Below are 26,563 nucleotides of genomic sequence, written 5' to 3' on the forward strand. Positions count from 1 at the left end.
AACACTCGCATCGCCCCAGTCTCATTCAACCAGACAAACAAACTTCATTATAAAATACATAAATGTTGGTGGTTGGTAGAATATTTGAGCAAAACCCAAAGTAGCTGTACAATCAACATTTGACCAATTTAATCGTCGAGCCCGCCTCATGACCAAACTACTTCCGGCTTAATTCTTGTGCCATTGAGACAAACGCTTCCACCACCAAGTGACGTGGAGTGGTACCTACAACACTTAAAACCGGAAATGAAGGCAACACATAAGACTCAAGCATTACTTGTAACTAATGCGTGATAAAATGCTTAGAAATTATTCATAAGTAATTTCTCAGTACCTGTACTGATAAACAACACAGGTTAAATTGTTAAAAGCATAGCCAGCATAGGTGTCACCAGTAGGTGGCAGTACAACACCAGCTTTCCGTGCACTCACTGCATGATCAGTCAGGGTGAATTGTTGTTTTGTTTGAAACTTAAACTTAATGAGAATCTTTAACATTGCAATATGTGTTACTCACCACTAAATGGTGGCTACATCGCCATGTGTTCATTTCAATAACAGAGTATGTAAGCACTCCAGGGACATTTGATGTGTTTTGTCATTAACAGATGATCAGGGGAGAGCGCGCACGCAGTCCCCCACTACCACAAATTATGCAGTCGAGATTCCCACATTTGGGGAATTCGTAAGAGTCAACAAAGCCAGAGTGCAATGGCTGAGCCTCACCCTAGGTGAACCACCTTCATGATCATGGTATCTCCCCTGCCAGGTAAGTATGAGTTATACATGGCTCACACGCACAAGTCCTTCACACACACACCATGTTAAGTGATGGACTCACCGCGTGCACACTAGTAAACACACTCAACAAGCCTGCACATGTAAAAGACTCAAATACACAACATTGTTTGATCATTACATTATTATCACTATTGATATTACACTTGAACACAACTATTTGTTCCCAATACTCAATCTACACTACTACGCCGAGCCTGTACTGGAAGGGACTGGGTGTCCCTGCCTCCCTTTACAGCCACTTCCTGTTTCTTTGTTTGGGACAGTAACACATGTTACACTGTCAGCATCTAGTGGTGAGTAGCACACACTACACCGAATAAGATTTTCACTGACATCAAACTTGAACAACTTCATAATGAAACATAACAAATCACATTTAAATTAGCTTGAAAAAAAACACCTAATTCCAATACAAAATATTGGGCAATATCTGAAAAATGCCGTTCACAAACACCTTCCGTCTAATTCGACTCAGTTGGAAATGTTTTGCACAGAAGAATGGGCAACCATGTCACTCTCTCGATGTGCAAAACCGGTAGTAACAGACCCAAAGACACGCAACTGTTTGCAACTTTTCCACACAACATGGTTCACTTTTCTGATCGTATCTCGTCTGAAACGTCTTGAAGAAAGTTCGGTTTAATCCGTTTAAAGTTTGCATGTTTAAAACTAGATGCAAAGAAGGGGACGACTTCACCGGCAAGACACCACATTATCCCGTGTGGTAATTGTGTTGTGTCCGATATTCATGTATGCAACGACAGCTGAATTAACTCAGTCCATGCAATGTCTGTGCTGTAGAACTCAAAAACTTGTTGTAAGATCAACTGTATTTTAGACATTGGTACAAATATTTTAATTGTTTTAGACAAGAAGAGGAGTGCACCGTTCCTGGAGATACTGCAATACCAGGTCAATGCGTGGAGTGGGTGAAACAAGCTCCTATTCCAGCTCCCTGATTCAAAAAACAATTTAATATATGGTCCCCTGATAAGGGACATATCAGATATTAAACTGATAAGAACAGATACTACACTTGATCTTAGCCAAAAGGCCGAGAAGCGATGCCACTTGGTTGTCAGAAGGAAGGATGTCATTCCGGACACAACAACCTACAGTGAGGGTTACACACATTGATCAACCACAACGTCACATATCAACACACCAAACAACAACCATGCACTTTTTGAATGACTGCATTATTTTCAAAGCTGCAAAGACTTTAAATGAACGGAAGTGTTTGATCACTCCTGGTCACGTGGTACACCTCAGTCCAATAGTAAGTGGCGAAATACATTTTTCCAACACTCGCATCGCCCCAGTCTCATTCAACCAAACAAACAAACTTCATTATAAAATACATAAATGTTGGTGGTTGGTAGAATATTTGAGCAAAACGCAAAGTAGCTGTACAATCAACATTTGACCAATTTAATCGTCGAGCCCGCCTCATGACCAAACTACTTCCGGCTTAATTCTTGTGCCATTGAGACAAACGCTTCCACCACCAAGTGACGTGGAGTGGTACCTACAACACTTAAAACCGGAAATGAAGGCAACACATAAGACTTAAGCATTACTTGTAACTAATGCGTGATAAAATGCTTAGAAATTATTCATAAGTAATTTCTCAGTACCTGTACTGATAAACAACACAGGTTATGTTGTTAAAAGCATAGCCAGCATAGGTGTCACCAGTAGGTGGCAGTACAACACCAGCTTTCCGTGCACTCACTGCATGATCAGTCAGGGTGAATTGTTGTTTTGTTTGAAACTTAAACTTAATGAGAATCTTTAACATTGCAATATGTGTTACTCACCACTAAATGGTGGCTACATCGCCATGTGTTCATTTCAATAACAGAGTATGTAAGCACTCCAGGGACATTTGATGTGTTTTGTCATTAACAGATGACCAGGGGAGAGCGCGCACGCAGTCCCCCACTACCACAAATTATGCAGTCGAGATTCCCACATTTGGGGAATTCGTAAGGGTCAAAAAAGCCAGAGTGCAATGGCTGAGCCTCACCCTAGGTGAACCACCTTCATGATCATGGTATCTCCCCTGCCAGGTAAGTATGAGTTATACATGGCTCACACGCACAAGTCCTTCACACACACACCATGTTAAGTGATGGACTCACCGCGTGCACACTAGTAAACACACTCAACAAGCCTGCACATGTAAAAGACTCAACTACACAACATTGTTTGATCATTACATTATTATCACTATTGATATTACACTTGAACACAACTATTTGTTCCCAATACTCAATCTACACTACTACGCCGAGCCTGTACTGGAAGGGACTGGGTGTCCCTGCCTCCCTTTACAGCCACTTCCTGTTTCTTTGTTTGGGACAGTAGCACATGTTACACTGTCAGCATCTAGTGGTGAGTAGCACACACTACACCGAATAAGATTTTCACTGACATCAAACTTGAACAACTTCATAATGAAACATAACAAATCACATTTAAATTAGCTTGAAAAAAAACACCTAATTCCAATACAAAATATTGGGCAATATCTGAAAAATGCCGTTCACAAACACTTTCCGTCTAATTCGACTCAGTTGGAAATGTTTTGCACAGAAGAATGGGCAACCATGTCACTCTCTCGATGTGCAAAACCGGTAGTAACAGACCCAAAGACACGCAACTGTTTGCAACTTTTCCACACGACATGGTTCACTTTTCTGATCGTATCTCGTCTGAAACGTCTTGAAGAAAGTTCGGTTTAATCCGTTTAAAGTTTGCATGTTTAAAACTAGATGCAAAGACGGGGACGACTTCACCTGCAAGACACCACATTATCCCGTGTGGTAATTGTGTTGTGTCCGATATTCATGTATGCAACGACAGCTGAATTAACTCAGTCCATGCAATGTCTGTGCTGTAGAACTCAAAAACTTATTGTAAGATCAACTATATTTTAGATATTGGTACAGATATTTTAATTGTTTTAGACAAGAAGAGGAGTGCACCGTTCCTGGAGATACTGCAATACCAGGTCAATGCGTGGAGTGGGTGAAGCAAGCTCCTATTCCGGCTCCCTGATTCAAAAATCAATTTAATATATGGTCCCCTGATAAGGGACATATCAGATATTAAACTGATAAGAACAGATACTACACTTGATCTTAGCCAAAAGGCCGAGAAGCGATGCCACTTGGCTGTCAGAAGGGAGGATGTCATTCCGGACACAACAACCTACAGTGAGGGTTACACACATTGATCAACCACAACGTCACATATCAACACACCAAACAACAACCATGCACTTTTTGAATGACTGCATTATTTTCAAAGCTGCAAAGACTTTAAATGAACGGAAGTGTTTGATCACCCCTGGTCACGTGGTACACCTCAGTCCAATAGTAAGTGGCGAAATACATTTTTCCAACACTCGCATCGCCCCAGTCTCATTCAACCAAACAAACAAACTTCATTATAAAATACATAAATGTTGGTGGTTGGTAGAATATTTGAGCAAAACCCAAAGTAGCTGTACAATCAACATTTGACCAATTTAATCGTCGAGCCCGCCTCATGACCAAACTACTTCCGGCTTAATTCTTGTGCCATTGAGACAAACGCTTCCACCACCAAGTGACGTGGAGTGGTACCTACAACACTTAAAACCGGAAATGAAGGCAACACATAAGACTCAAGCATTACTTGTAACTAATGCGTGATAAAATGCTTAGAAATTATTCATAAGTAATTTCTCAGTACCTGTACTGATAAACAACACAGGTTAAATTGTTAAAAGCATAGCCAGCATAGGTGTCACCAGTAGGTGGCAGTACAACACCAGCTTTCCGTGCACTCACTGCATGATCAGTCAGGGTGAATTGTTGTTTTGTTTGAAACTTAAACTTAATGAGAATCTTTAACATTGCAATATGTGTTACTCACCACTAAATGGTGGCTACATCGCCATGTGTTCATTTCAATAACAGAGTATGTAAGCACTCCAGGGACATTTGATGTGTTTTGTCATTAACAGATGATCAGGGGAGAGCGCGCACGCAGTCCCCCACTACCACAAATTATGCAGTCGAGATTCCCACATTTGGGGAATTCGTAAGAGTCAACAAAGCCAGAGTGCAATGGCTGAGCCTCACCCTAGGTGAACCACCTTCATGATCATGGTATCTCCCCTGCCAGGTAAGTATGAGTTATACATGGCTCACACGCACAAGTCCTTCACACACACACCATGTTAAGTGATGGACTCACCGCGTGCACACTAGTAAACACACTCAACAAGCCTGCACATGTAAAAGACTCAACTACACAGCATTGTTTGATCATTACATTATTATCACTATTGATATTACACTTGAACACAACTATTTGTTCCCAATACTCAATCTACACTACTACGCCGAGCCTGTACTGGAAGGGACTGGGTGTCCCTGCCTCCCTTTACAGCCACTTCCTGTTTCTTTGTTTGGGACAGTAACACATGTTACACTGTCAGCATCTAGTGGTGAGTAGCACACACTACACCGAATAAGATTTTCACTGACATCAAACTTGAACAACTTCATAATGAAACATAACAAATCACATTTAAATTAGCTTGAAAAAAAACACCTAATTCCAATACAAAATATTGGGCAATATCTGAAAAATGCCGTTCACAAACACCTTCCGTCTAATTCGACTCAGTTGGAAATGTTTTGCACAGAAGAATGGGCAACCATGTCACTCTCTCGATGTGCAAAACCGGTAGTAACAGACCCAAAGACACGCAACTGTTTGCAACTTTTCCACACGACATGGTTCACTTTTCTGATCGTATCTCGTCTGAAACGTCTTGAAGAAAGTTCGGTTTAATCCGTTTAAAGTTTGCATGTTTAAAACTAGATGCAAAGACGGGGACGACTTCACCTGCAAGACACCACATTATCCCGTGTGGTAATTGTGTTGTGTCCGATATTCATGTATGCAACGACAGCTGAATTAACTCAGTCCATGCAATGTCTGTGCTGTAGAACTCAAAAACTTGTTGTAAGATCAACTATATTTTAGATATTGGTACAGATATTTTAATTGTTTTAGACAAGAAGAGGAGTGCACCGTTCCTGGAGATACTGCAATACCAGGTCAATGCGTGGAGTGGGTGAAGCAAGCTCCTATTCCGGCTCCCTGATTCAAAAATCAATTTAATATATGGTCCCCTGATAAGGGACATATCAGATATTAAACTGATAAGAACAGATACTACACTTGATCTTAGCCAAAAGGCCGAGAAGCGATGCCACTTGGTTGTCAGAAGGGAGGATGTCATTCCGGACACAACAACCTACAGTGAGGGTTACACACATTGATCAACCACAACGTCACATATCAACACACCAAACAACAACCATGCACTTTTTGAATGACTGCATTATTTTCAAAGCTGCAAAGACTTTAAATGAACGGAAGTGTTTGATCACTCCTGGTCACGTGGTACACCTCAGTCCAATAGTAAGTGGCGAAATACATTTTTCCAACACTCGCATCGCCCCAGTCTCATTCAACCAAACAAACAAACTTCATTATAAAATACATAAATGTTGGTGGTTGGTAGAATATTTGAGCAAAACGCAAAGTAGCTGTACAATCAACATTTGACCAATTTAATCGTCGAGCCCGCCTCATGACCAAACTACTTCCGGCTTAATTCTTGTGCCATTGAGACAAACGCTTCCACCACCAAGTGACGTGGAGTGGTACCTACAACACTTAAAACCGGAAATGAAGGCAACACATAAGACTCAAGCATTACTTGTAACTAATGCGTGATAAAATGCTTAGAAATTATTCATAAGTAATTTCTCAGTACCTGTACTGATAAACAACACAGGTTAAATTGTTAAAAGCATAGCCAGCATAGGTGTCACCAGTAGGTGGCAGTACAACACCAGCTTTCCGTGCACTCACTGCATGATCAGTCAGGGTGAATTGTTGTTTTGTTTGAAACTTAAACTTAATGAGAATCTTTAACATTGCAATATGTGTTACTCACCACTAAATGGTGGCTACATCGCCATGTGTTCATTTCAATAACAGAGTATGTAAGCACTCCAGGGACATTTGATGTGTTTTGTCATTAACAGATGATCAGGGGAGAGCGCGCACGCAGTCCCCCACTACCACAAATTATGCAGTCGAGATTCCCACATTTGGGGAATTCGTAAGAGTCAACAAAGCCAGAGTGCAATGGCTGAGCCTCACCCTAGGTGAACCACCTTCATGATCATGGTATCTCCCCTGCCAGGTAAGTATGAGTTATACATGGCTCACACGCACAAGTCCTTCACACACACACCATGTTAAGTGATGGACTCACCGCGTGCACACTAGTAAACACACTCAACAAGCCTGCACATGTAAAAGACTCAACTACACAGCATTGTTTGATCATTACATTATTATCACTATTGATATTACACTTGAACACAACTATTTGTTCCCAATACTCAATCTACACTACTACGCCGAGCCTGTACTGGAAGGGACTGGGTGTCCCTGCCTCCCTTTACAGCCACTTCCTGTTTCTTTGTTTGGGACAGTAACACATGTTACACTGTCAGCATCTAGTGGTGAGTAGCACACACTACACCGAATAAGATTTTCACTGACATCAAACTTGAACAACTTCATAATGAAACATAACAAATCACATTTAAATTAGCTTGAAAAAAAACACCTAATTCCAATACAAAATATTGGGCAATATCTGAAAAATGCCGTTCACAAACACCTTCCGTCTAATTCGACTCAGTTGGAAATGTTTTGCACAGAAGAATGGGCAACCATGTCACTCTCTCGATGTGCAAAACCGGTAGTAACAGACCCAAAGACACGCAACTGTTTGCAACTTTTCCACACGACATGGTTCACTTTTCTGATCGTATCTCGTCTGAAACGTCTTGAAGAAAGTTCGGTTTAATCCGTTTAAAGTTTGCATGTTTAAAACTAGATGCAAAGACGGGGACGACTTCACCTGCAAGACACCACATTATCCCGTGTGGTAATTGTGTTGTGTCCGATATTCATGTATGCAACGACAGCTGAATTAACTCAGTCCATGCAATGTCTGTGCTGTAGAACTCAAAAACTTGTTGTAAGATCAACTATATTTTAGATATTGGTACAGATATTTTAATTGTTTTAGACAAGAAGAGGAGTGCACCGTTCCTGGAGATACTGCAATACCAGGTCAATGCGTGGAGTGGGTGAAGCAAGCTCCTATTCCGGCTAACTGATTCAAAAATCAATTTAATATATGGTCCCCTGATAAGGGACATATCAGATATTAAACTGATAAGAACAGATACTACACTTGATCTTAGCCAAAAGGCCGAGAAGCGATGCCACTTGGTTGTCAGAAGGGAGGATGTCATTCCGGACACAACAACCTACAGTGAGGGTTACACACATTGATCAACCACAACGTCACATATCAACACACCAAACAACAACCATGCACTTTTTGAATGACTGCATTATTTTCAAAGCTGCAAAGACTTTAAATGAACGGAAGTGTTTGATCACTCCTGGTCACGTGGTACACCTCAGTCCAATAGTAAGTGGCGAAATACATTTTTCCAACACTCGCATCGCCCCAGTCTCATTCAACCAAACAAACAAACTTCATTATAAAATACATAAATGTTGGTGGTTGGTAGAATATTTGAGCAAAACGCAAAGTAGCTGTACAATCAACATTTGACCAATTTAATCGTCGAGCCCGCCTCATGACCAAACTACTTCCGGCTTAATTCTTGTGCCATTGAGACAAACGCTTCCACCACCAAGTGACGTGGAGTGGTACCTACAACACTTAAAACCGGAAATGAAGGCAACACATAAGACTTAAGCATTACTTGTAACTAATGCGTGATAAAATGCTTAGAAATTATTCATAAGTAATTTCTCAGTACCTGTACTGATAAACAACACAGGTTATGTTGTTAAAAGCATAGCCAGCATAGGTGTCACCAGTAGGTGGCAGTACAACACCAGCTTTCCGTGCACTCACTGCATGATCAGTCAGGGTGAATTGTTGTTTTGTTTGAAACTTAAACTTAATGAGAATCTTTAACATTGCAATATGTGTTATTCACCACTAAATGGTGGCTACATCGCCATGTTTTCATTTCAATAACAGAGTATGTAAGCACTCCAGGGACATTTGATGTGTTTTGTCATTAACAGATGATCAGGGGAGAGCGCGCACGCAGTCCCCCACTACCACAAATTATGCAGTTGAGATTCCCACATTTGGGGAATTCGTAAGAGTCAACAAAGCCAGAGTGCAATGGCTGAGCCTCACCCTAGGTGAACCACCTTCATGATCATGGTATCTCCCCTGCCAGGTAAGTATGAGTTATACATGGCTCACACGCACAAGTCCTTCACACACACACCATGTTAAGTGATGGACTCACCGCGTGCACACTAGTAAACACACTCAACAAGCCTGCACATGTAAAAGACTCAACTACACAACATTGTTTGATCATTACATTATTATCACTATTGATATTACACTTGAACACAACTATTTGTTCCCAATACTCAATCTACACTACTACGCCGAGCCTGTACTGGAAGGGACTGGGTGTCCCTGCCTCCCTTTACAGCCACTTCCTGTTTCTTTGTTTGGGACAGTAACACATGTTACACTGTCAGCATCTAGTGGTGAGTAGCACACACTACACCGAATAAGATTTTCACTGACATCAAACTTGAACAACTTCATAATGAAACATAACAAATCACATTTAAATTAGCTTGAAAAAAAACACCTAATTCCAATACAAAATATTGGGCAATATCTGAAAAATGCCGTTCACAAACACCTTCCGTCTAATTCGACTCAGTTGGAAATGTTTTGCACAGAAGAATGGGCAACCATGTCACTCTCTCGATGTGCAAAACCGGTAGTAACAGACCCAAAGACACGCAACTGTTTGCAACTTTTCCACACGACATGGTTCACTTTTCTGATCGTATCTCGTCTGAAACGTCTTGAAGAAAGTTCGGTTTAATCCGTTTAAAGTTTGCATGTTTAAAACTAGATGCAAAGACGGGGACGACTTCACCGGCAAGACACCACATTATCCCGTGTGGTAATTGTGTTGTGTCCGATACTCATGTATGCAACGACAGCTGAATTAACTCAGTCCATGCAATGTCTGTGCTGTAGAACTCAAAAACTTGTTGTAAGATCAACTATATTTTAGATATTGGTACAGATATTTTAATTGTTTTAGACAAGAAGAGGAGTGCACCGTTCCTGGAGATACTGCAATACCAGGTCAATGCGTGGAGTGGGTGAAGCAAGCTCCTATTCCGGCTCCCTGATTCAAAAATCAATTTAATATATGGTCCCCTGATAAGGGACATATCAGATATTAAACTGATAAGAACAGATACTACACTTGATCTTAGCCAAAAGGCCGAGAAGCGATGCCACTTGGCTGTCAGAAGGGAGGATGTCATTCCGGACACAACAACCTACAGTGAGGGTTACACACATTGATCAACCACAACGTCACATATCAACACACCAAACAACAACCATGCACTTTTTGAATGACTGCATTATTTTCAAAGCTGCAAAGACTTTAAATGAACGGAAGTGTTTGATCACCCCTGGTCACGTGGTACACCTCAGTCCAATAGTAAGTGGCGAAATACATTTTTCCAACACTCGCATCGCCCCAGTCTCATTCAACCAAACAAACAAACTTCATTATAAAATACATAAATGTTGGTGGTTGGTAGAATATTTGAGCAAAACCCAAAGTAGCTGTACAATCAACATTTGACCAATTTAATCGTCGAGCCCGCCTCATGACCAAACTACTTCCGGCTTAATTCTTGTGCCATTGAGACAAACGCTTCCACCACCAAGTGACGTGGAGTGGTACCTACAACACTTAAAACCGGAAATGAAGGCAACACATAAGACTCAAGCATTACTTGTAACTAATGCGTGATAAAATGCTTAGAAATTATTCATAAGTAATTTCTCAGTACCTGTACTGATAAACAACACAGGTTAAATTGTTAAAAGCATAGCCAGCATAGGTGTCACCAGTAGGTGGCAGTACAACACCAGCTTTCCGTGCACTCACTGCATGATCAGTCAGGGTGAATTGTTGTTTTGTTTGAAACTTAAACTTAATGAGAATCTTTAACATTGCAATATGTGTTACTCACCACTAAATGGTGGCTACATCGCCATGTGTTCATTTCAATAACAGAGTATGTAAGCACTCCAGGGACATTTGATGTGTTTTGTCATTAACAGATGATCAGGGGAGAGCGCGCACGCAGTCCCCCACTACCACAAATTATGCAGTCGAGATTCCCACATTTGGGGAATTCGTAAGGGTCAACAAAGCCAGAGTGCAATGGCTGAGCCTCACCCTAGGTGAACCACCTTCATGATCATGGTATCTCCCCTGCCAGGTAAGTATGAGTTATACATGGCTCACACGCACAAGTCCTTCACACACACACCATGTTAAGTGATGGACTCACCGCGTGCACACTAGTAAACACACTCAACAAGCCTGCACATGTAAAAGACTCAACTACACAGCATTGTTTGATCATTACATTATTATCACTATTGATATTACACTTGAACACAACTATTTGTTCCCAATACTCAATCTACACTACTACGCCGAGCCTGTACTGGAAGGGACTGGGTGTCCCTGCCTCCCTTTACAGCCACTTCCTGTTTCTTTGTTTGGGACAGTAACACATGTTACACTGTCAGCATCTAGTGGTGAGTAGCACACACTACACCGAATAAGATTTTCACTGACATCAAACTTGAACAACTTCATAATGAAACATAACAAATCACATTTAAATTAGCTTGAAAAAAAACACCTAATTCCAATACAAAATATTGGGCAATATCTGAAAAATGCCGTTCACAAACACCTTCCGTCTAATTCGACTCAGTTGGAAATGTTTTGCACAGAAGAATGGGCAACCATGTCACTCTCTCGATGTGCAAAACCGGTAGTAACAGACCCAAAGACACGCAACTGTTTGCAACTTTTCCACACGACATGGTTCACTTTTCTGATCGTATCTCGTCTGAAACGTCTTGAAGAAAGTTCGGTTTAATCCGTTTAAAGTTTGCATGTTTAAAACTAGATGCAAAGACGGGGACGACTTCACCTGCAAGACACCACATTATCCCGTGTGGTAATTGTGTTGTGTCCGATATTCATGTATGCAACGACAGCTGAATTAACTCAGTCCATGCAATGTCTGTACTGTAGAACTCAAAAACTTGTTGTAAGATCAACTGTATTTTAGATATTGGTACAGATATTTTAATTGTTTTAGACAAGAAGAGGAGTGCACCGTTCCTGGAGATACTGCAATACCAGGTCAATGCGTGGAGTGGGTGAAGCAAGCTCCTATTCCGGCTCCCTGATTCAAAAATCAATTTAATATATGGTCCCCTGATAAGGGACATATCAGATATTAAACTGATAAGAACAGATACTACACTTGATCTTAGCCAAAAGGCCGAGAAGCGATGCCACTTGGTTGTCAGAAGGGAGGATGTCATTCCGGACACAACAACCTACAGTGAGGGTTACACACATTGATCAACCACAACGCCACATATCAACACTACAAACAACAACCATGCACTTTTTGAATGACTGCATTATTTTCAAAGCTGCAAAGACTTTAAATGAACGGAAGTGTTTGATCACTCCTGGTCACGTGGTACACCTCAGTCCAATAGTAAGTGGCGAAATACATTTTTCCAACACTCGCATCGCCCCAGTCTCATTCAACCAAACAAACAAACTTCATTATAAAATACATAAATGTTGGTGGTTGGTAGAATATTTTAGCAAAACGCAAAGTAGCTGTACAATCAACATTTGACCAATTTAATCGTCGAGCCCGCCTCATGACCAAACTACTTCCGGCTTAATTCTTGTGCCATTGAGACAAACGCTTCCACCACCAAGTGACGTGGAGTGGTACCTACAACACTTAAAACCGGAAATGAAGGCAACACATAAGACTTAAGCATTACTTGTAACTAATGCGTGATAAAATGCTTAGAAATTATTCATAAGTAATTTCTCAGTACCTGTACTGATAAACAACACAGGTTATGTTGTTAAAAGCATAGCCAGCATAGGTGTCACCAGTAGGTGGCAGTACAACACCAGCTTTCCGTGCACTCACTGCATGATCAGTCAGGGTGAATTGTTGTTTTGTTTGAAACTTAAACTTAATGAGAATCTTTAACATTGCAATATGTGTTACTCACCACTAAATGCTGGCTACATCGCCATGTGTTCATTTCAATAACAGAGTATGTAAGCACTCCAGGGACATTTGATGTGTTTTGTCATTAACAGATGATCAGGGGAGAGCGCGCACGCAGTCCCCCACTACCACAAATTATGCAGTCGAGATTCCCACATTTGGGGAATTCGTAAGGGTCAAAAAAGCCAGAGTGCAATGGCTGAGCCTCACCCTAGGTGAACCACCTTCATGATCATGGTATCTCCCCTGCCAGGTAAGTATGAGTTATACATGGCTCACACGCACAAGTCCTTCACACACACACCATGTTAAGTGATGGACTCACCGCGTGCACACTAGTAAACACACTCAACAAGCCTGCACATGTAAAAGACTCAACTACACAACATTGTTTGATCATTACATTATTATCACTATTGATATTACACTTGAACACAACTATTTGTTCCCAATACTCAATCTACACTACTACGCCGAGCCTGTACTGGAAGGGACTGGGTGTCCCTGCCTCCCTTTACAGCCACTTCCTGTTTCTTTGTTTGGGACAGTAACACATGTTACACTGTCAGCATCTAGTGGTGAGTAGCACACACTACACCGAATAAGATTTTCACTGACATCAAACTTGAACAACTTCATAATGAAACATAACAAATCACATTTAAATTAGCTTGAAAAAAAAACACCTAATTCCAATACAAAATATTGGGCAATATCTGAAAAATGCCGTTCACAAACACCTTCCGTCTAATTCGACTCAGTTGGAAATGTTTTGCACAGAAGAATGGGCAACCATGTCACTCTCTCGATGTGCAAAACCGGTAGTAACAGACCCAAAGACACGCAACTGTTTGCAACTTTTCCACACGACATGGTTCACTTTTCTGATCGTATCTCGTCTGAAACGTCTTGAAGAAAGTTCGGTTTAATCCGTTTAAAGTTTGCATGTTTAAAACTAGATGCAAAGACGGGGACGACTTCACCTGCAAGACACCACATTATCCCGTGTGGTAATTGTGTTGTGTCCGATATTCATGTATGCAACGACAGCTGAATTAACTCAGTCCATGCAATGTCTGTGCTGTAGAACTCAAAAACTTGTTGTAAGATCAACTGTATTTTAGATATTGGTACAGATATTTTAATTGTTTTAGACAAGAAGAGGAGTGCACCGTTCCTGGAGATACTGCAATACCAGGTCAATGCGTGGAGTGGGTGAAGCAAGCTCCTATTCCGGCTCCCTGATTCAAAAATCAATTTAATATATGGTCCCCTGATAAGGGACATATCAGATATTAAACTGATAAGAACAGATACTACACTTGATCTTAGCCAAAAGGCCGAGAAGCGATGCCACTTGGTTGTCAGAAGGGAGGATGTCATTCCGGACACAACAACCTACAGTGAGGGTTACACACATTGATCAACCACAACGTCACATATCAACACACCAAACAACAACCATGCACTTTTTGAATGACTGCATTATTTTCAAAGCTGCAAAGACTTTAAATGAACGGAAGTGTTTGATCACTCCTGGTCACGTGGTACACCTCAGTCCAATAGTAAGTGGCGAAATACATTTTTCCAACACTCGCATCGCCCCAGTCTCATTCAACCAAACAAACAAACTTCATTATAAAATACATAAATGTTGGTGGTTGGTAGAATATTTGAGCAAAACGCAAAGTAGCTGTACAATCAACATTTGACCAATTTAATCGTCGAGCCCGCCTCATGACCAAACTACTTCCGGCTTAATTCTTGTGCCATTGAGACAAACGCTTCCACCACCAAGTGACGTGGAGTGGTACCTACAACACTTAAAACCGGAAATGAAGGCAACACATAAGACTTAAGCATTACTTGTAACTAATGCGTGATAAAATGCTTAGAAATTATTCATAAGTAATTTCTCAGTACCTGTACTGATAAACAACACAGGTTATGTTGTTAAAAGCATAGCCAGCATAGGTGTCACCAGTAGGTGGCAGTACAACACCAGCTTTCCGTGCACTCACTGCATGATCAGTCAGGGTGAATTGTTGTTTTGTTTGAAACTTAAACTTAATGAGAATCTTTAACATTGCAATATGTGTTACTCACCACTAAATGCTGGCTACATCGCCATGTGTTCATTTCAATAACAGAGTATGTAAGCACTCCAGGGACATTTGATGTGTTTTGTCATTAACAGATGATCAGGGGAGAGCGCGCACGCAGTCCCCCACTACCACAAATTATGCAGTCGAGATTCCCACATTTGGGGAATTCGTAAGGGTCAAAAAAGCCAGAGTGCAATGGCTGAGCCTCACCCTAGGTGAACCACCTTCATGATCATGGTATCTCCCCTGCCAGGTAAGTATGAGTTATACATGGCTCACACGCACAAGTCCTTCACACACACACCATGTTAAGTGATGGACTCACCGCGTGCACACTAGTAAACACACTCAACAAGCCTGCACATGTAAAAGACTCAACTACACAACAGTGTTTGATCATTACATTATTATCACTATTGATATTACACTTGAACACAACTATTTGTTCCCAATACTCAATCTACACTACTACGCCGAGCCTGTACTGGAAGGGACTGGGTGTCCCTGCCTCCCTTTACAGCCACTTCCTGTTTCTTTGTTTGGGACAGTAACACATGTTACACTGTCAGCATCTAGTGGTGAGTAGCACACACTACACCGAATAAGATTTTCACTGACATCAAACTTGAACAACTTCATAATGAAACATAACAAATCACATTTAAATTAGCTTGAAAAAAAAACACCTAATTCCAATACAAAATATTGGGCAATATCTGAAAAATGCCGTTCACAAACACCTTCCGTCTAATTCGACTCAGTTGGAAATGTTTTGCACAGAAGAATGGGCAACCATGTCACTCTCTCGATGTGCAAAACCGGTAGTAACAGACCCAAAGACACGCAACTGTTTGCAACTTTTCCACACGACATGGTTCACTTTTCTGATCGTATCTCGTCTGAAACGTCTTGAAGAAAGTTCGGTTTAATCCGTTTAAAGTTTGCATGTTTAAAACTAGATGCAAAGACGGGGACGACTTCTCCTGCAAGACACCACATTATCCCGTGTGGTAATTGTGTTGTGTCCGATATTCATGTATGCAACGACAGCTGAATTAACTCAGTCCATGCAATGTCTGTGCTGTAGAACTCAAAAACTTGTTGTAAGATCAACTGTATTTTAGATATTGGTACAGATATTTTAATTGTTTTAGACAAGAAGAGGAGTGCACCGTTCCTGGAGATACTGCAATACCAGGTCAATGCGTGGAGTGGGTGAAGCAAGCTCCTATTCCGGCTCCCTGATTCAAAAATCAATTTAATATATGGTCCCCTGATAAGGGACATATCAGATATTAAACTGATAAGAACAGATACTACACTTGATCTTAGCCAAAAGGCCGAGAAGCGATGCCACTTGGTTGTCAGAAGGGAGGATGTCATTCCGGACACAACAACCTACAGTGAGGGTTACACACATTGATCAACCACAACGTCACATATCAACACACCAAACAACAACCATGCACTTTTTGAATGACTGCATTATTTTCAAAGCTGCAAAGACTTTAAATGAACGGAAGTGTTTGATCACTCCTGGTCACGTGGTACACCTCAGTCCAATAGTAAGTGGCGAAATACATTTTTCCAACACTCGCATCGCCCCAGTCTCATTCAACCAAACAAACAAACTTCATTATAAAATACATAAATGTTGGTGGTTGGTAGAATATTTTAGCAAAACGCAAAGTAGCTGTACAATCAACATTTGACCAATTTAATCGTCGAGCCCGCCTCATGACCAAACTACTTCCTGCTTAATTCTTGTGCCATTGAGACAAACGCTTCCACCACCAAGTGACGTGGAGTGGTACCTACAACACTTAAAACCGGAAATGAAGGCAACACATAAGACTTAAGCATTACTTGTAACTAATGCGTGATAAAATGCTTAGAAATTATTCATAAGTAATTTCTCAGTACCTGTACTGATAAACAACACAGGTTATGTTGTTAAAAGCATAGCCAGCATAGGTGTCACCAGTAGGTGGCAGTACAACACCAGCTTTCCGTGCACTCACTGCATGATCAGTCAGGGTGAATTGTTGTTTTGTTTGAAACTTAAACTTAATGAGAATCTTTAACATTGCAATATGTGTTACTCACCACTAAATGGTGGCTACATCGCCATGTGTTCATTTCAATAACAGAGTATGTAAGCACTCCAGGGACATTTGATGTGTTTTGTCATTAACAGATGATCAGGGGAGAGCGCGCACGCAGTCCCCCACTACCACAAATTATGCAGTCGAGATTCCCACATTTGGGGAATTCGTAAGGGTCAAAAAAGCCAGAGTGCAATGGCTGAGCCTCACCCTAGGTGAACCACCTTCATGATCATGGTATCTCCCCTGCCAGGTAAGTATGAGTTATACATGGCTCACACGCACAAGTCCTTCACACACACACCATGTTAAGTGATGGACTCACCGCGTGCACACTAGTAAACACACTCAACAAGCCTGCACATGTAAAAGACTCAACTACACAGCATTGTTTGATCATTACATTATTATCACTATTGATATTACACTTGAACACAACTATTTGTTCCCAATACTCAATCTACACTACTACGCCGAGCCTGTACTGGAAGGGACTGGGTGTCCCTGCCTCCCTTTACAGCCACTTCCTGTTTCTTTGTTTGGGACAGTAACACATGTTACACTGTCAGCATCTAGTGGTGAGTAGCACACACTACACCGAATAGGATTTTCACTGACATCAAACTTGAACAACTTCATAATGAAACATAACAAATCACATTTAAATTAGCTTGAAAAAAAACACCTAATTCCAATACAAAATATTGGGCAATATCTGAAAAATGCCGTTCACAAACACCTTCCGTCTAATTCGACTCAGTTGGAAATGTTTTGCACAGAAGAATGGGCAACCATGTCACTCTCTCGATGTGCAAAACCGGTAGTAACAGACCCAAAGACACGCAACTGTTTGCAACTTTTCCACACGACATGGTTCACTTTTCTGATCGTATCTCGTCTGAAACGTCTTGAAGAAAGTTCGGTTTAATCCGTTTAAAGTTTGCATGTTTAAAACTAGATGCAAAGACGGGGACGACTTCACCTGCAAGACACCACATTATCCCGTGTGGTAATTGTGTTGTGTCCGACATTCATGTATGCAACGACAGCTGAATTAACTCAGTCCATGCGATGTCTGTGCTGTAGAACTCAAAAACTTGTTGTAAGATCAACTATATTTTAGATATTGGTACAGATATTTTAATTCTTTTAGACAAGAAGAGGAGTGCACCGTTCCTGGAGATACTGCAATACCAGGTCAATGCGTGGAGTGGGTGAAGCAAGCTCCTATTCCGGCTCCCTGATTCAAAAATCAATTTAATATATGGTCCCCTGATAAGGGACATATCAGATATTAAACTGATAAGAACAGATACTACACTTGATCTTAGCCAAAAGGCCGAGAAGCGATGCCACTTGGTTGTCAGAAGGGAGGATGTCATTCCGGACACAACAACCTACAGTGAGGGTTACACACATTGATCAACCACAACGTCACATATCAACACACCAAACAACAACCATGCACTTTTTGAATGACTGCATTATTTTCAAAGCTGCAAAGACTTTAAATGAACGGAAGTGTTTGATCACTCCTGGTCACGTGGTACACCTCAGTCCAATAGTAAGTGGCGAAATACATTTTTCCAACACTCGCATCGCCCCAGTCTCATTCAACCAAACAAACAAACTTCATTATAAAATACATAAATGTTGGTGGTTGGTAGAATATTTGAGCAAAACCCAAAGTAGCTGTACAATCAACATTTGACCAATTTAATCGTCGAGCCCGCCTCATGACCAAACTACTTCCGGCTTAATTCTTGTGCCATTGAGACAAACGCTTCCACCACCAAGTGACGTGGAGTGGTACCTACAACACTTAAAACCGGAAATGAAGGCAACACATAAGACTCAAGCATTACTTGTAACTAATGCGTGATAAAATGCTTAGAAATTATTCATAAGTAATTTCTCAGTACCTGTACTGATAAACAACACAGGTTAAATTGTTAAAAGCATAGCCAGCATAGGTGTCACCAGTAGGTGGCAGTACAACACCAGCTTTCCGTGCACTCACTGCATGATCAGTCAGGGTGAATTGTTGTTTTGTTTGAAACTTAAACTTAATGAGAATCTTTAACATTGCAATATGTGTTACTCACCACTAAATGGTGGCTACATCGCCATGTGTTCATTTCAATAACAGAGTATGTAAGCACTCCAGGGACATTTGATGTGTTTTGTCATTAACAGATGATCAGGGGAGAGCGCGCACGCAGTCCCCCACTACCACAAATTATGCAGTCGAGATTCCCACATTTGGGGAATTCGTAAGGGTCAACAAAGCCAGAGTGCAATGGCTGAGCCTCACCCTAGGTGAACCACCTTCATGATCATGGTATCTCCCCTGCCAGGTAAGTATGAGTTATACATGGCTCACACGCACAAGTCCTTCACACACACACCATGTTAAGTGATGGACTCACCGCGTGCACACTAGTAAACACACTCAACAAGCCTGCACATGTAAAAGACTCAACTACACAACATTGTTTGATCATTACATTATTATCACTATTGATATTACACTTGAACACAACTATTTGTTCCCAATACTCAATCTACACTACTACGCCGAGCCTGTACTGGAAGGGACTGGGTGTCCCTGCCTCCCTTTACAGCCACTTCCTGTTTCTTTGTTTGGGACAGTAACACATGTTACACTGTCAGCATCTAGTGGTGAGTAGCACACACTACACCGAATAAGATTTTCACTGACATCAAACTTGAACAACTTCATAATGAAACATAACAAATCACATTTAAATTAGCTTGAAAAAAAAACACCTAATTCCAATACAAAATATTGGGCAATATCTGAAAAATGCCGTTCACAAACACCTTCCGTCTAATTCGACTCAGTTGGAAATGTTTTGCACAGAAGAATGGGCAACCATGTCACTCTCTCGATGTGCAAAACCGGTAGTAACAGACCCAAAGACACGCAACTGTTTGCAACTTTTCCACACGACATGGTTCACTTTTCTGATCGTATCTCGTCTGAAACGTCTTGAAGAAAGTTCGGTTTAATCCGTTTAAAGTTTGCATGTTTAAAACTAGATGCAAAGACGGGGACGACTTCACCTGCAAGACACCACATTATCCCGTGTGGTAATTGTGTTGTGTCCGATATTCATGTATGCAACGACAGCTGAATTAACTCAGTCCATGCAATGTCTGTGCTGTAGAACTCAAAAACTTGTTGTAAGATCAACTGTATTTTAGATATTGGTACAGATATTTTAATTGTTTTAGACAAGAAGAGGAGTGCACCGTTCCTGGAGATACTGCAATACCAGGTCAATGCGTGGAGTGGGTGAAGCAAGCTCCTATTCCGGCTCCCTGATTCAAAAATCAATTTAATATATGGTCCCCTGATAAGGGACATATCAGATATTAAACTGATAAGAACAGATACTACACTTGATCTTAGCCAAAAGGCCGAGAAGCGATGCCACTTGGTTGTCAGAAGGGAGGATGTCATTCCGGACACAACAACCTACAGTGAGGGTTACACACATTGATCAACCACAACGTCACATATCAACACACCAAACAACAACCATGCACTTTTTGAATGACTGCATTATTTTCAAAGCTGCAAAGACTTTAAATGAACGGAAGTGTTTGATCACTCCTGGTCACGTGGTACACCTCAGTCCAATAGTAAGTGGCGAAATACATTTTTCCAACACTCGCATCGCCCCAGTCTCATTCAACCAAACAAACAAACTTCATTATAAAATACATAAATGTTGGTGGTTGGTAGAATATTTGAGCAAAACGCAAAGTAGCTGTACAATCAACATTTGACCAATTTAATCGTCGAGCCCGCCTCATGACCAAACTACTTCCGGCTTAATTCTTGTGCCATTGAGACAAACGCTTCCACCACCAAGTGACGTGGAGTGGTACCTACAACACTTAAAACCGGAAATGAAGGCAACACATAAGACTTAAGCATTACTTGTAACTAATGCGTGATAAAATGCTTAGAAATTATTCATAAGTAATTTCTCAGTACCTGTACTGATAAACAACACAGGTTATGTTGTTAAAAGCATAGCCAGCATAGGTGTCACCAGTAGGTGGCAGTACAACACCAGCTTTCCGTGCACTCACTGCATGATCAGTCAGGGTGAATTGTTGTTTTGTTTGAAACTTAAACTTAATGAGAATCTTTAACATTGCAATATGTGTTACTCACCACTAAATGGTGGCTACATCGCCATGTGTTCATTTCAATAACAGAGTATGTAAGCACTCCAGGGACATTTGATGTGTTTTGTCATTAACAGATGATCAGGGGAGAGCGCGCACGCAGTCCCCCACTACCACAAATTATGCAGTCGAGATTCCCACATTTGGGGAATTCGTAAGGGTCAAAAAAGCCAGAGTGCAATGGCTGAGCCTCACCCTAGGTGAACCACCTTCATGATCATGGTATCTCCCCTGCCAGGTAAGTATGAGTTATACATGGCTCACACGCACAAGTCCTTCACACACACACCATGTTAAGTGATGGACTCACCGCGTGCACACTAGTAAACACACTCAACAAGCCTGCACATGTAAAAGACTCAACTACACAGCATTGTTTGATCATTACATTATTATCACTATTGATATTACACTTGAACACAACTATTTGTTCCCAATACTCAATCTACACTACTACGCCGAGCCTGTACTGGAAGGGACTGGGTGTCCCTGCCTCCCTTTACAGCCATTTCCTGTTTCTTTGTTTGGGACAGTAACACATGTTACACTGTCAGCATCTAGTGGTGAGTAGCACACACTACACCGAATAGGATTTTCACTGACATCAAACTTGAACAACTTCATAATGAAACATAACAAATCACATTTAAATTAGCTTGAAAAAAAACACCTAATTCCAATACAAAATATTGGGCAATATCTGAAAAATGCCGTTCACAAACACCTTCCGTCTAATTCGACTCAGTTGGAAATGTTTTGCACAGAAGAATGGGCAACCATGTCACTCTCTCGATGTGCAAAACCGGTAGTAACAGACCCAAAGACACGCAACTGTTTGCAACTTTTCCACACGACATGGTTCACTTTTCTGATCGTATCTCGTCTGAAACGTCTTGAAGAAAGTTCGGTTTAATCCGTTTAAAGTTTGCATGTTTAAAACTAGATGCAAAGACGGGGACGACTTCACCTGCAAGACACCACATTATCCCGTGTGGTAATTGTGTTGTGTCCGACATTCATGTATGCAACGACAGCTGAATTAACTCAGTCCATGCGATGTCTGTGCTGTAGAACTCAAAAACTTGTTGTAAGATCAACTATATTTTAGATATTGGTACAGATATTTTAATTCTTTTAGACAAGAAGAGGAGTGCACCGTTCCTGGAGATACTGCAATACCAGGTCAATGCGTGGAGTGGGTGAAGCAAGCTCCTATTCCGGCTCCCTGATTCAAAAATCAATTTAATATATGGTCCCCTGATAAGGGACATATCAGATATTAAACTGATAAGAACAGATACTACACTTGATCTTAGCCAAAAGGCCGAGAAGCGATGCCACTTGGTTGTCAGAAGGGAGGATGTCATTCCGGACACAACAACCTACAGTGAGGGTTACACACATTGATCAACCACAACGTCACATATCAACACACCAAACAACAACCATGCACTTTTTGAATGACTGCATTATTTTCAAAGCTGCAAAGACTTTAAATGAACGGAAGTGTTTGATCACTCCTGGTCACGTGGTACACCTCAGTCCAATAGTAAGTGGCGAAATACATTTTTCCAACACTCGCATCGCCCCAGTCTCATTCAACCAAACAAACAAACTTCATTATAAAATACATAAATGTTGGTGGTTGGTAGAATATTTGAGCAAAACCCAAAGTAGCTGTACAATCAACATTTGACCAATTTAATCGTCGAGCCCGCCTCATGACCAAACTACTTCCGGCTTAATTCTTGTGCCATTGAGACAAACGCTTCCACCACCAAGTGACGTGGAGTGGTACCTACAACACTTAAAACCGGAAATGAAGGCAACACATAAGACTCAAGCATTACTTGTAACTAATGCGTGATAAAATGCTTAGAAATTATTCATAAGTAATTTCTCAGTACCTGTACTGATAAACAACACAGGTTAAATTGTTAAAAGCATAGCCAGCATAGGTGTCACCAGTAGGTGGCAGTACAACACCAGCTTTCCGTGCACTCACTGCATGATCAGTCAGGGTGAATTGTTGTTTTGTTTGAAACTTAAACTTAATGAGAATCTTTAACATTGCAATATGTGTTACTCACCACTAAATGGTGGCTACATCGCCATGTGTTCATTTCAATAACAGAGTATGTAAGCACTCCAGGGACATTTGATGTGTTTTGTCATTAACAGATGATCAGGGGAGAGCGCGCACGCAGTCCCCCACTACCACAAATTATGCAGTCGAGATTCCCACATTTGGGGAATTCGTAAGGGTCAACAAAGCCAGAGTGCAATGGCTGAGCCTCACCCTAGGTGAACCACCTTCATGATCATGGTATCTCCCCTGCCAGGTAAGTATGAGTTATACATGGCTCACACGCACAAGTCCTTCACACACACACCATGTTAAGTGATGGACTCACCGCGTGCACACTAGTAAACACACTCAACAAGCCTGCACATGTAAAAGACTCAACTACACAGCATTGTTTGATCATTACATTATTATCACTATTGATATTACACTTGAACACAACTATTTGTTCCCAATACTCAATCTACACTACTACGCCGAGCCTGTACTGGAAGGGACTGGGTGTCCCTGCCTCCCTTTACAGCCACTTCCTGTTTCTTTGTTTGGGACAGTAACACATGTTACACTGTCAGCATCTAGTGGTGAGTAGCACACACTACACCGAATAAGATTTTCACTGACATCAAACTTGAACAACTTCATAATGAAACATAACAAATCACATTTAAATTAGCTTGAAAAAAAACACCTAATTCCAATACAAAATATTGGGCAATATCTGAAAAATGCCGTTCACAAACACCTTCCGTCTAATTCGACTCAGTTGGAAATGTTTTGCACAGAAGAATGGGCAACCATGTCACTCTCTCGATGTGCAAAACCGGTAGTAACAGACCCAAAGACACGCAACTGTTTGCAACTTTTCCACACGACATGGTTCACTTTTCTGATCGTATCTCGTCTGAAACGTCTTGAAGAAAGTTCGGTTTAATCCGTTTAAAGTTTGCATGTTTAAAACTAGATGCAAAGACGGGGACGACTTCACCTGCAAGACACCACATTATCCCGTGTGGTAATTGTGTTGTGTCCGATATTCATGTATGCAACGACAGCTGAATTAACTCAGTCCATGCAATGTCTGTGCTGTAGAACTCAAAAACTTGTTGTAAGATCAACTGTATTTTAGATATTGGTACAGATATTTTAATTGTTTTAGACAAGAAGAGGAGTGCACCGTTCCTGGAGATACTGCAATACCAGGTCCATGCGTGGAGTGGGTGAAACAAGCTCCTATTCCGGCTCCCTGATTCAAAAATCAATTTAATATATGGTCCCCTGATAAGGGACATATCAGATATTAAACTGATAAGAGCCAGATACTACACTTGATCTTAGCCAAAAGGCCGAGAAGCGATGCCACTTGGTTGTCAGAAGGGAGGATGTCATTCCGGACACAACAACCTACAGTGAGGGTTACACACATTGATCAACCACAACGTCACATATCAACACACCAAACAACAACCATGCACTTTTTGAATGACTGCATTATTTTCAAAGCTGCAAAGACTTTAAATGAACGGAAGTGTTTGATCACTCCTGGTCACGTGGTACACCTCAGTCCAATAGTAAGTGGCGAAATACATTTTTCCAACACTCGCATCGCCCCAGTCTCATTCAACCAAACAAACAAACTTCATTATAAAATACATAAATGTTGGTGGTTGGTAGAATATTTGAGCAAAACGCAAAGTAGCTGTACAATCAACATTTGACCAATTTAATCGTCGAGCCCGCCTCATGACCAAACTACTTCCGGCTTAATTCTTGTGCCATTGAGACAAACGCTTCCACCACCAAGTGACGTGGAGTGGTACCTACAACACTTAAAACCGGAAATGAAGGCAACACATAAGACTTAAGCATTACTTGTAACTAATGCGTGATAAAATGCTTAGAAATTATTCATAAGTAATTTCTCAGTACCTGTACTGATAAACAACACAGGTTATGTTGTTAAAAGCATAGCCAGCATAGGTGTCACCAGTAGGTGGCAGTACAACACCAGCTTTCCGTGCACTCACTGCATGATCAGTCAGGGTGAATTGTTGTTTTGTTTGAAACTTAAACTTAATGAGAATCTTTAACATTGCAATATGTGTTACTCACCACTAAATGGTGGCTACATCGCCATGTGTTCATTTCAATAACAGAGTATGTAAGCACTCCAGGGACATTTGATGTGTTTTGTCATTAACAGATGATCAGGGGAGAGCGCGCACGCAGTCCCCCACTACCACAAATTATGCAGTCGAGATTCCCACATTTGGGGAATTCGTAAGGGTCAAAAAAGCCAGAGTGCAATGGCTGAGCCTCACCCTAGGTGAACCACCTTCATGATCATGGTATCTCCCCTGCCAGGTAAGTATGAGTTATACATGGCTCACACGCACAAGTCCTTCACACACACACCATGTTAAGTGATGGACTCACCGCGTGCACACTAGTAAACACACTCAACAAGCCTGCACATGTAAAAGACTCAACTACACAGCATTGTTTGATCATTACATTATTATCACTATTGATATTACACTTGAACACAACTATTTGTTCCCAATACTCAATCTACACTACTACGCCGAGCCTGTACTGGAAGGGACTGGGTGTCCCTGCCTCCCTTTACAGCCACTTCCTGTTTCTTTGTTTGGGACAGTAACACATGTTACACTGTCAGCATCTAGTGGTGAGTAGCACACACTACACCGAATAGGATTTTCACTGACATCAAACTTGAACAACTTCATAATGAAACATAACAAATCACATTTAAATTAGCTTGAAAAAAAACACCTAATTCCAATACAAAATATTGGGCAATATCTGAAAAATGCCGTTCACAAACACCTTCCGTCTAATTCGACTCAGTTGGAAATGTTTTGCACAGAAGAATGGGCAACCAT

General features: G+C 41.1%; 25 non-coding genes across 25 annotated transcripts; all 25 read right to left on the minus strand.

Moving 5' to 3' along the window:
* Positions 1-613: 613 nt before the first annotated feature.
* On the minus strand, positions 614-777 carry LOC133546280 (U1 spliceosomal RNA). The gene has a single exon (XR_009805052.1). It is a non-coding gene; the product is annotated as a U1 spliceosomal RNA (small nuclear RNA).
* Positions 778-1,676: 899 nt separating this feature from the next.
* On the minus strand, positions 1,677-1,867 carry LOC133546391 (U2 spliceosomal RNA). Its single transcript, XR_009805160.1, has one exon. It is a non-coding gene; the product is annotated as a U2 spliceosomal RNA (small nuclear RNA).
* Positions 1,868-2,717: 850 nt separating this feature from the next.
* Positions 2,718-2,881, minus strand: LOC133546299 (U1 spliceosomal RNA). Its single transcript, XR_009805071.1, has one exon. It is a non-coding gene; the product is annotated as a U1 spliceosomal RNA (small nuclear RNA).
* Positions 2,882-3,780: 899 nt separating this feature from the next.
* On the minus strand, positions 3,781-3,971 carry LOC133546344 (U2 spliceosomal RNA). Its single transcript, XR_009805115.1, has one exon. It is a non-coding gene; the product is annotated as a U2 spliceosomal RNA (small nuclear RNA).
* An 850-nt stretch (positions 3,972-4,821) lies between these two features.
* On the minus strand, positions 4,822-4,985 carry LOC133546281 (U1 spliceosomal RNA). Its single transcript, XR_009805053.1, has one exon. It is a non-coding gene; the product is annotated as a U1 spliceosomal RNA (small nuclear RNA).
* Positions 4,986-5,884: 899 nt separating this feature from the next.
* On the minus strand, positions 5,885-6,075 carry LOC133546345 (U2 spliceosomal RNA). Its single transcript, XR_009805116.1, has one exon. It is a non-coding gene; the product is annotated as a U2 spliceosomal RNA (small nuclear RNA).
* An 850-nt stretch (positions 6,076-6,925) lies between these two features.
* LOC133546282 (U1 spliceosomal RNA) lies at positions 6,926-7,089 on the minus strand. The gene has a single exon (XR_009805054.1). It is a non-coding gene; the product is annotated as a U1 spliceosomal RNA (small nuclear RNA).
* An 899-nt stretch (positions 7,090-7,988) lies between these two features.
* Positions 7,989-8,179, minus strand: LOC133546409 (U2 spliceosomal RNA). Its single transcript, XR_009805177.1, has one exon. It is a non-coding gene; the product is annotated as a U2 spliceosomal RNA (small nuclear RNA).
* Positions 8,180-9,029: 850 nt separating this feature from the next.
* LOC133546316 (U1 spliceosomal RNA) lies at positions 9,030-9,193 on the minus strand. Its single transcript, XR_009805088.1, has one exon. It is a non-coding gene; the product is annotated as a U1 spliceosomal RNA (small nuclear RNA).
* Positions 9,194-10,092: 899 nt separating this feature from the next.
* LOC133546346 (U2 spliceosomal RNA) lies at positions 10,093-10,283 on the minus strand. Its single transcript, XR_009805117.1, has one exon. It is a non-coding gene; the product is annotated as a U2 spliceosomal RNA (small nuclear RNA).
* Positions 10,284-11,133: 850 nt separating this feature from the next.
* Positions 11,134-11,297, minus strand: LOC133546424 (U1 spliceosomal RNA). The gene has a single exon (XR_009805190.1). It is a non-coding gene; the product is annotated as a U1 spliceosomal RNA (small nuclear RNA).
* An 899-nt stretch (positions 11,298-12,196) lies between these two features.
* Positions 12,197-12,387, minus strand: LOC133546347 (U2 spliceosomal RNA). The gene has a single exon (XR_009805118.1). It is a non-coding gene; the product is annotated as a U2 spliceosomal RNA (small nuclear RNA).
* Positions 12,388-13,237: 850 nt separating this feature from the next.
* On the minus strand, positions 13,238-13,401 carry LOC133546300 (U1 spliceosomal RNA). Its single transcript, XR_009805072.1, has one exon. It is a non-coding gene; the product is annotated as a U1 spliceosomal RNA (small nuclear RNA).
* A 900-nt stretch (positions 13,402-14,301) lies between these two features.
* LOC133546348 (U2 spliceosomal RNA) lies at positions 14,302-14,492 on the minus strand. Its single transcript, XR_009805119.1, has one exon. It is a non-coding gene; the product is annotated as a U2 spliceosomal RNA (small nuclear RNA).
* Positions 14,493-15,342: 850 nt separating this feature from the next.
* LOC133546301 (U1 spliceosomal RNA) lies at positions 15,343-15,506 on the minus strand. Its single transcript, XR_009805073.1, has one exon. It is a non-coding gene; the product is annotated as a U1 spliceosomal RNA (small nuclear RNA).
* Positions 15,507-16,406: 900 nt separating this feature from the next.
* On the minus strand, positions 16,407-16,597 carry LOC133546349 (U2 spliceosomal RNA). The gene has a single exon (XR_009805120.1). It is a non-coding gene; the product is annotated as a U2 spliceosomal RNA (small nuclear RNA).
* Positions 16,598-17,447: 850 nt separating this feature from the next.
* LOC133546302 (U1 spliceosomal RNA) lies at positions 17,448-17,611 on the minus strand. Its single transcript, XR_009805074.1, has one exon. It is a non-coding gene; the product is annotated as a U1 spliceosomal RNA (small nuclear RNA).
* Positions 17,612-18,510: 899 nt separating this feature from the next.
* LOC133546350 (U2 spliceosomal RNA) lies at positions 18,511-18,701 on the minus strand. Its single transcript, XR_009805121.1, has one exon. It is a non-coding gene; the product is annotated as a U2 spliceosomal RNA (small nuclear RNA).
* An 850-nt stretch (positions 18,702-19,551) lies between these two features.
* LOC133546425 (U1 spliceosomal RNA) lies at positions 19,552-19,715 on the minus strand. The gene has a single exon (XR_009805191.1). It is a non-coding gene; the product is annotated as a U1 spliceosomal RNA (small nuclear RNA).
* Positions 19,716-20,615: 900 nt separating this feature from the next.
* Positions 20,616-20,806, minus strand: LOC133546351 (U2 spliceosomal RNA). Its single transcript, XR_009805122.1, has one exon. It is a non-coding gene; the product is annotated as a U2 spliceosomal RNA (small nuclear RNA).
* Positions 20,807-21,656: 850 nt separating this feature from the next.
* Positions 21,657-21,820, minus strand: LOC133546303 (U1 spliceosomal RNA). The gene has a single exon (XR_009805075.1). It is a non-coding gene; the product is annotated as a U1 spliceosomal RNA (small nuclear RNA).
* Positions 21,821-22,719: 899 nt separating this feature from the next.
* On the minus strand, positions 22,720-22,910 carry LOC133546352 (U2 spliceosomal RNA). Its single transcript, XR_009805123.1, has one exon. It is a non-coding gene; the product is annotated as a U2 spliceosomal RNA (small nuclear RNA).
* An 850-nt stretch (positions 22,911-23,760) lies between these two features.
* LOC133546426 (U1 spliceosomal RNA) lies at positions 23,761-23,924 on the minus strand. The gene has a single exon (XR_009805192.1). It is a non-coding gene; the product is annotated as a U1 spliceosomal RNA (small nuclear RNA).
* An 899-nt stretch (positions 23,925-24,823) lies between these two features.
* Positions 24,824-25,015, minus strand: LOC133546414 (U2 spliceosomal RNA). Its single transcript, XR_009805181.1, has one exon. It is a non-coding gene; the product is annotated as a U2 spliceosomal RNA (small nuclear RNA).
* Positions 25,016-25,865: 850 nt separating this feature from the next.
* LOC133546304 (U1 spliceosomal RNA) lies at positions 25,866-26,029 on the minus strand. The gene has a single exon (XR_009805076.1). It is a non-coding gene; the product is annotated as a U1 spliceosomal RNA (small nuclear RNA).
* Positions 26,030-26,563: the final 534 nt, after the last annotated feature.

The sequence above is a fragment of the Nerophis ophidion genome, linkage group LG29 (genome assembly GCF_033978795.1).
Source record: "Nerophis ophidion isolate RoL-2023_Sa linkage group LG29, RoL_Noph_v1.0, whole genome shotgun sequence".
NCBI lineage: Eukaryota > Metazoa > Chordata > Actinopteri > Syngnathiformes > Syngnathidae > Nerophis > Nerophis ophidion.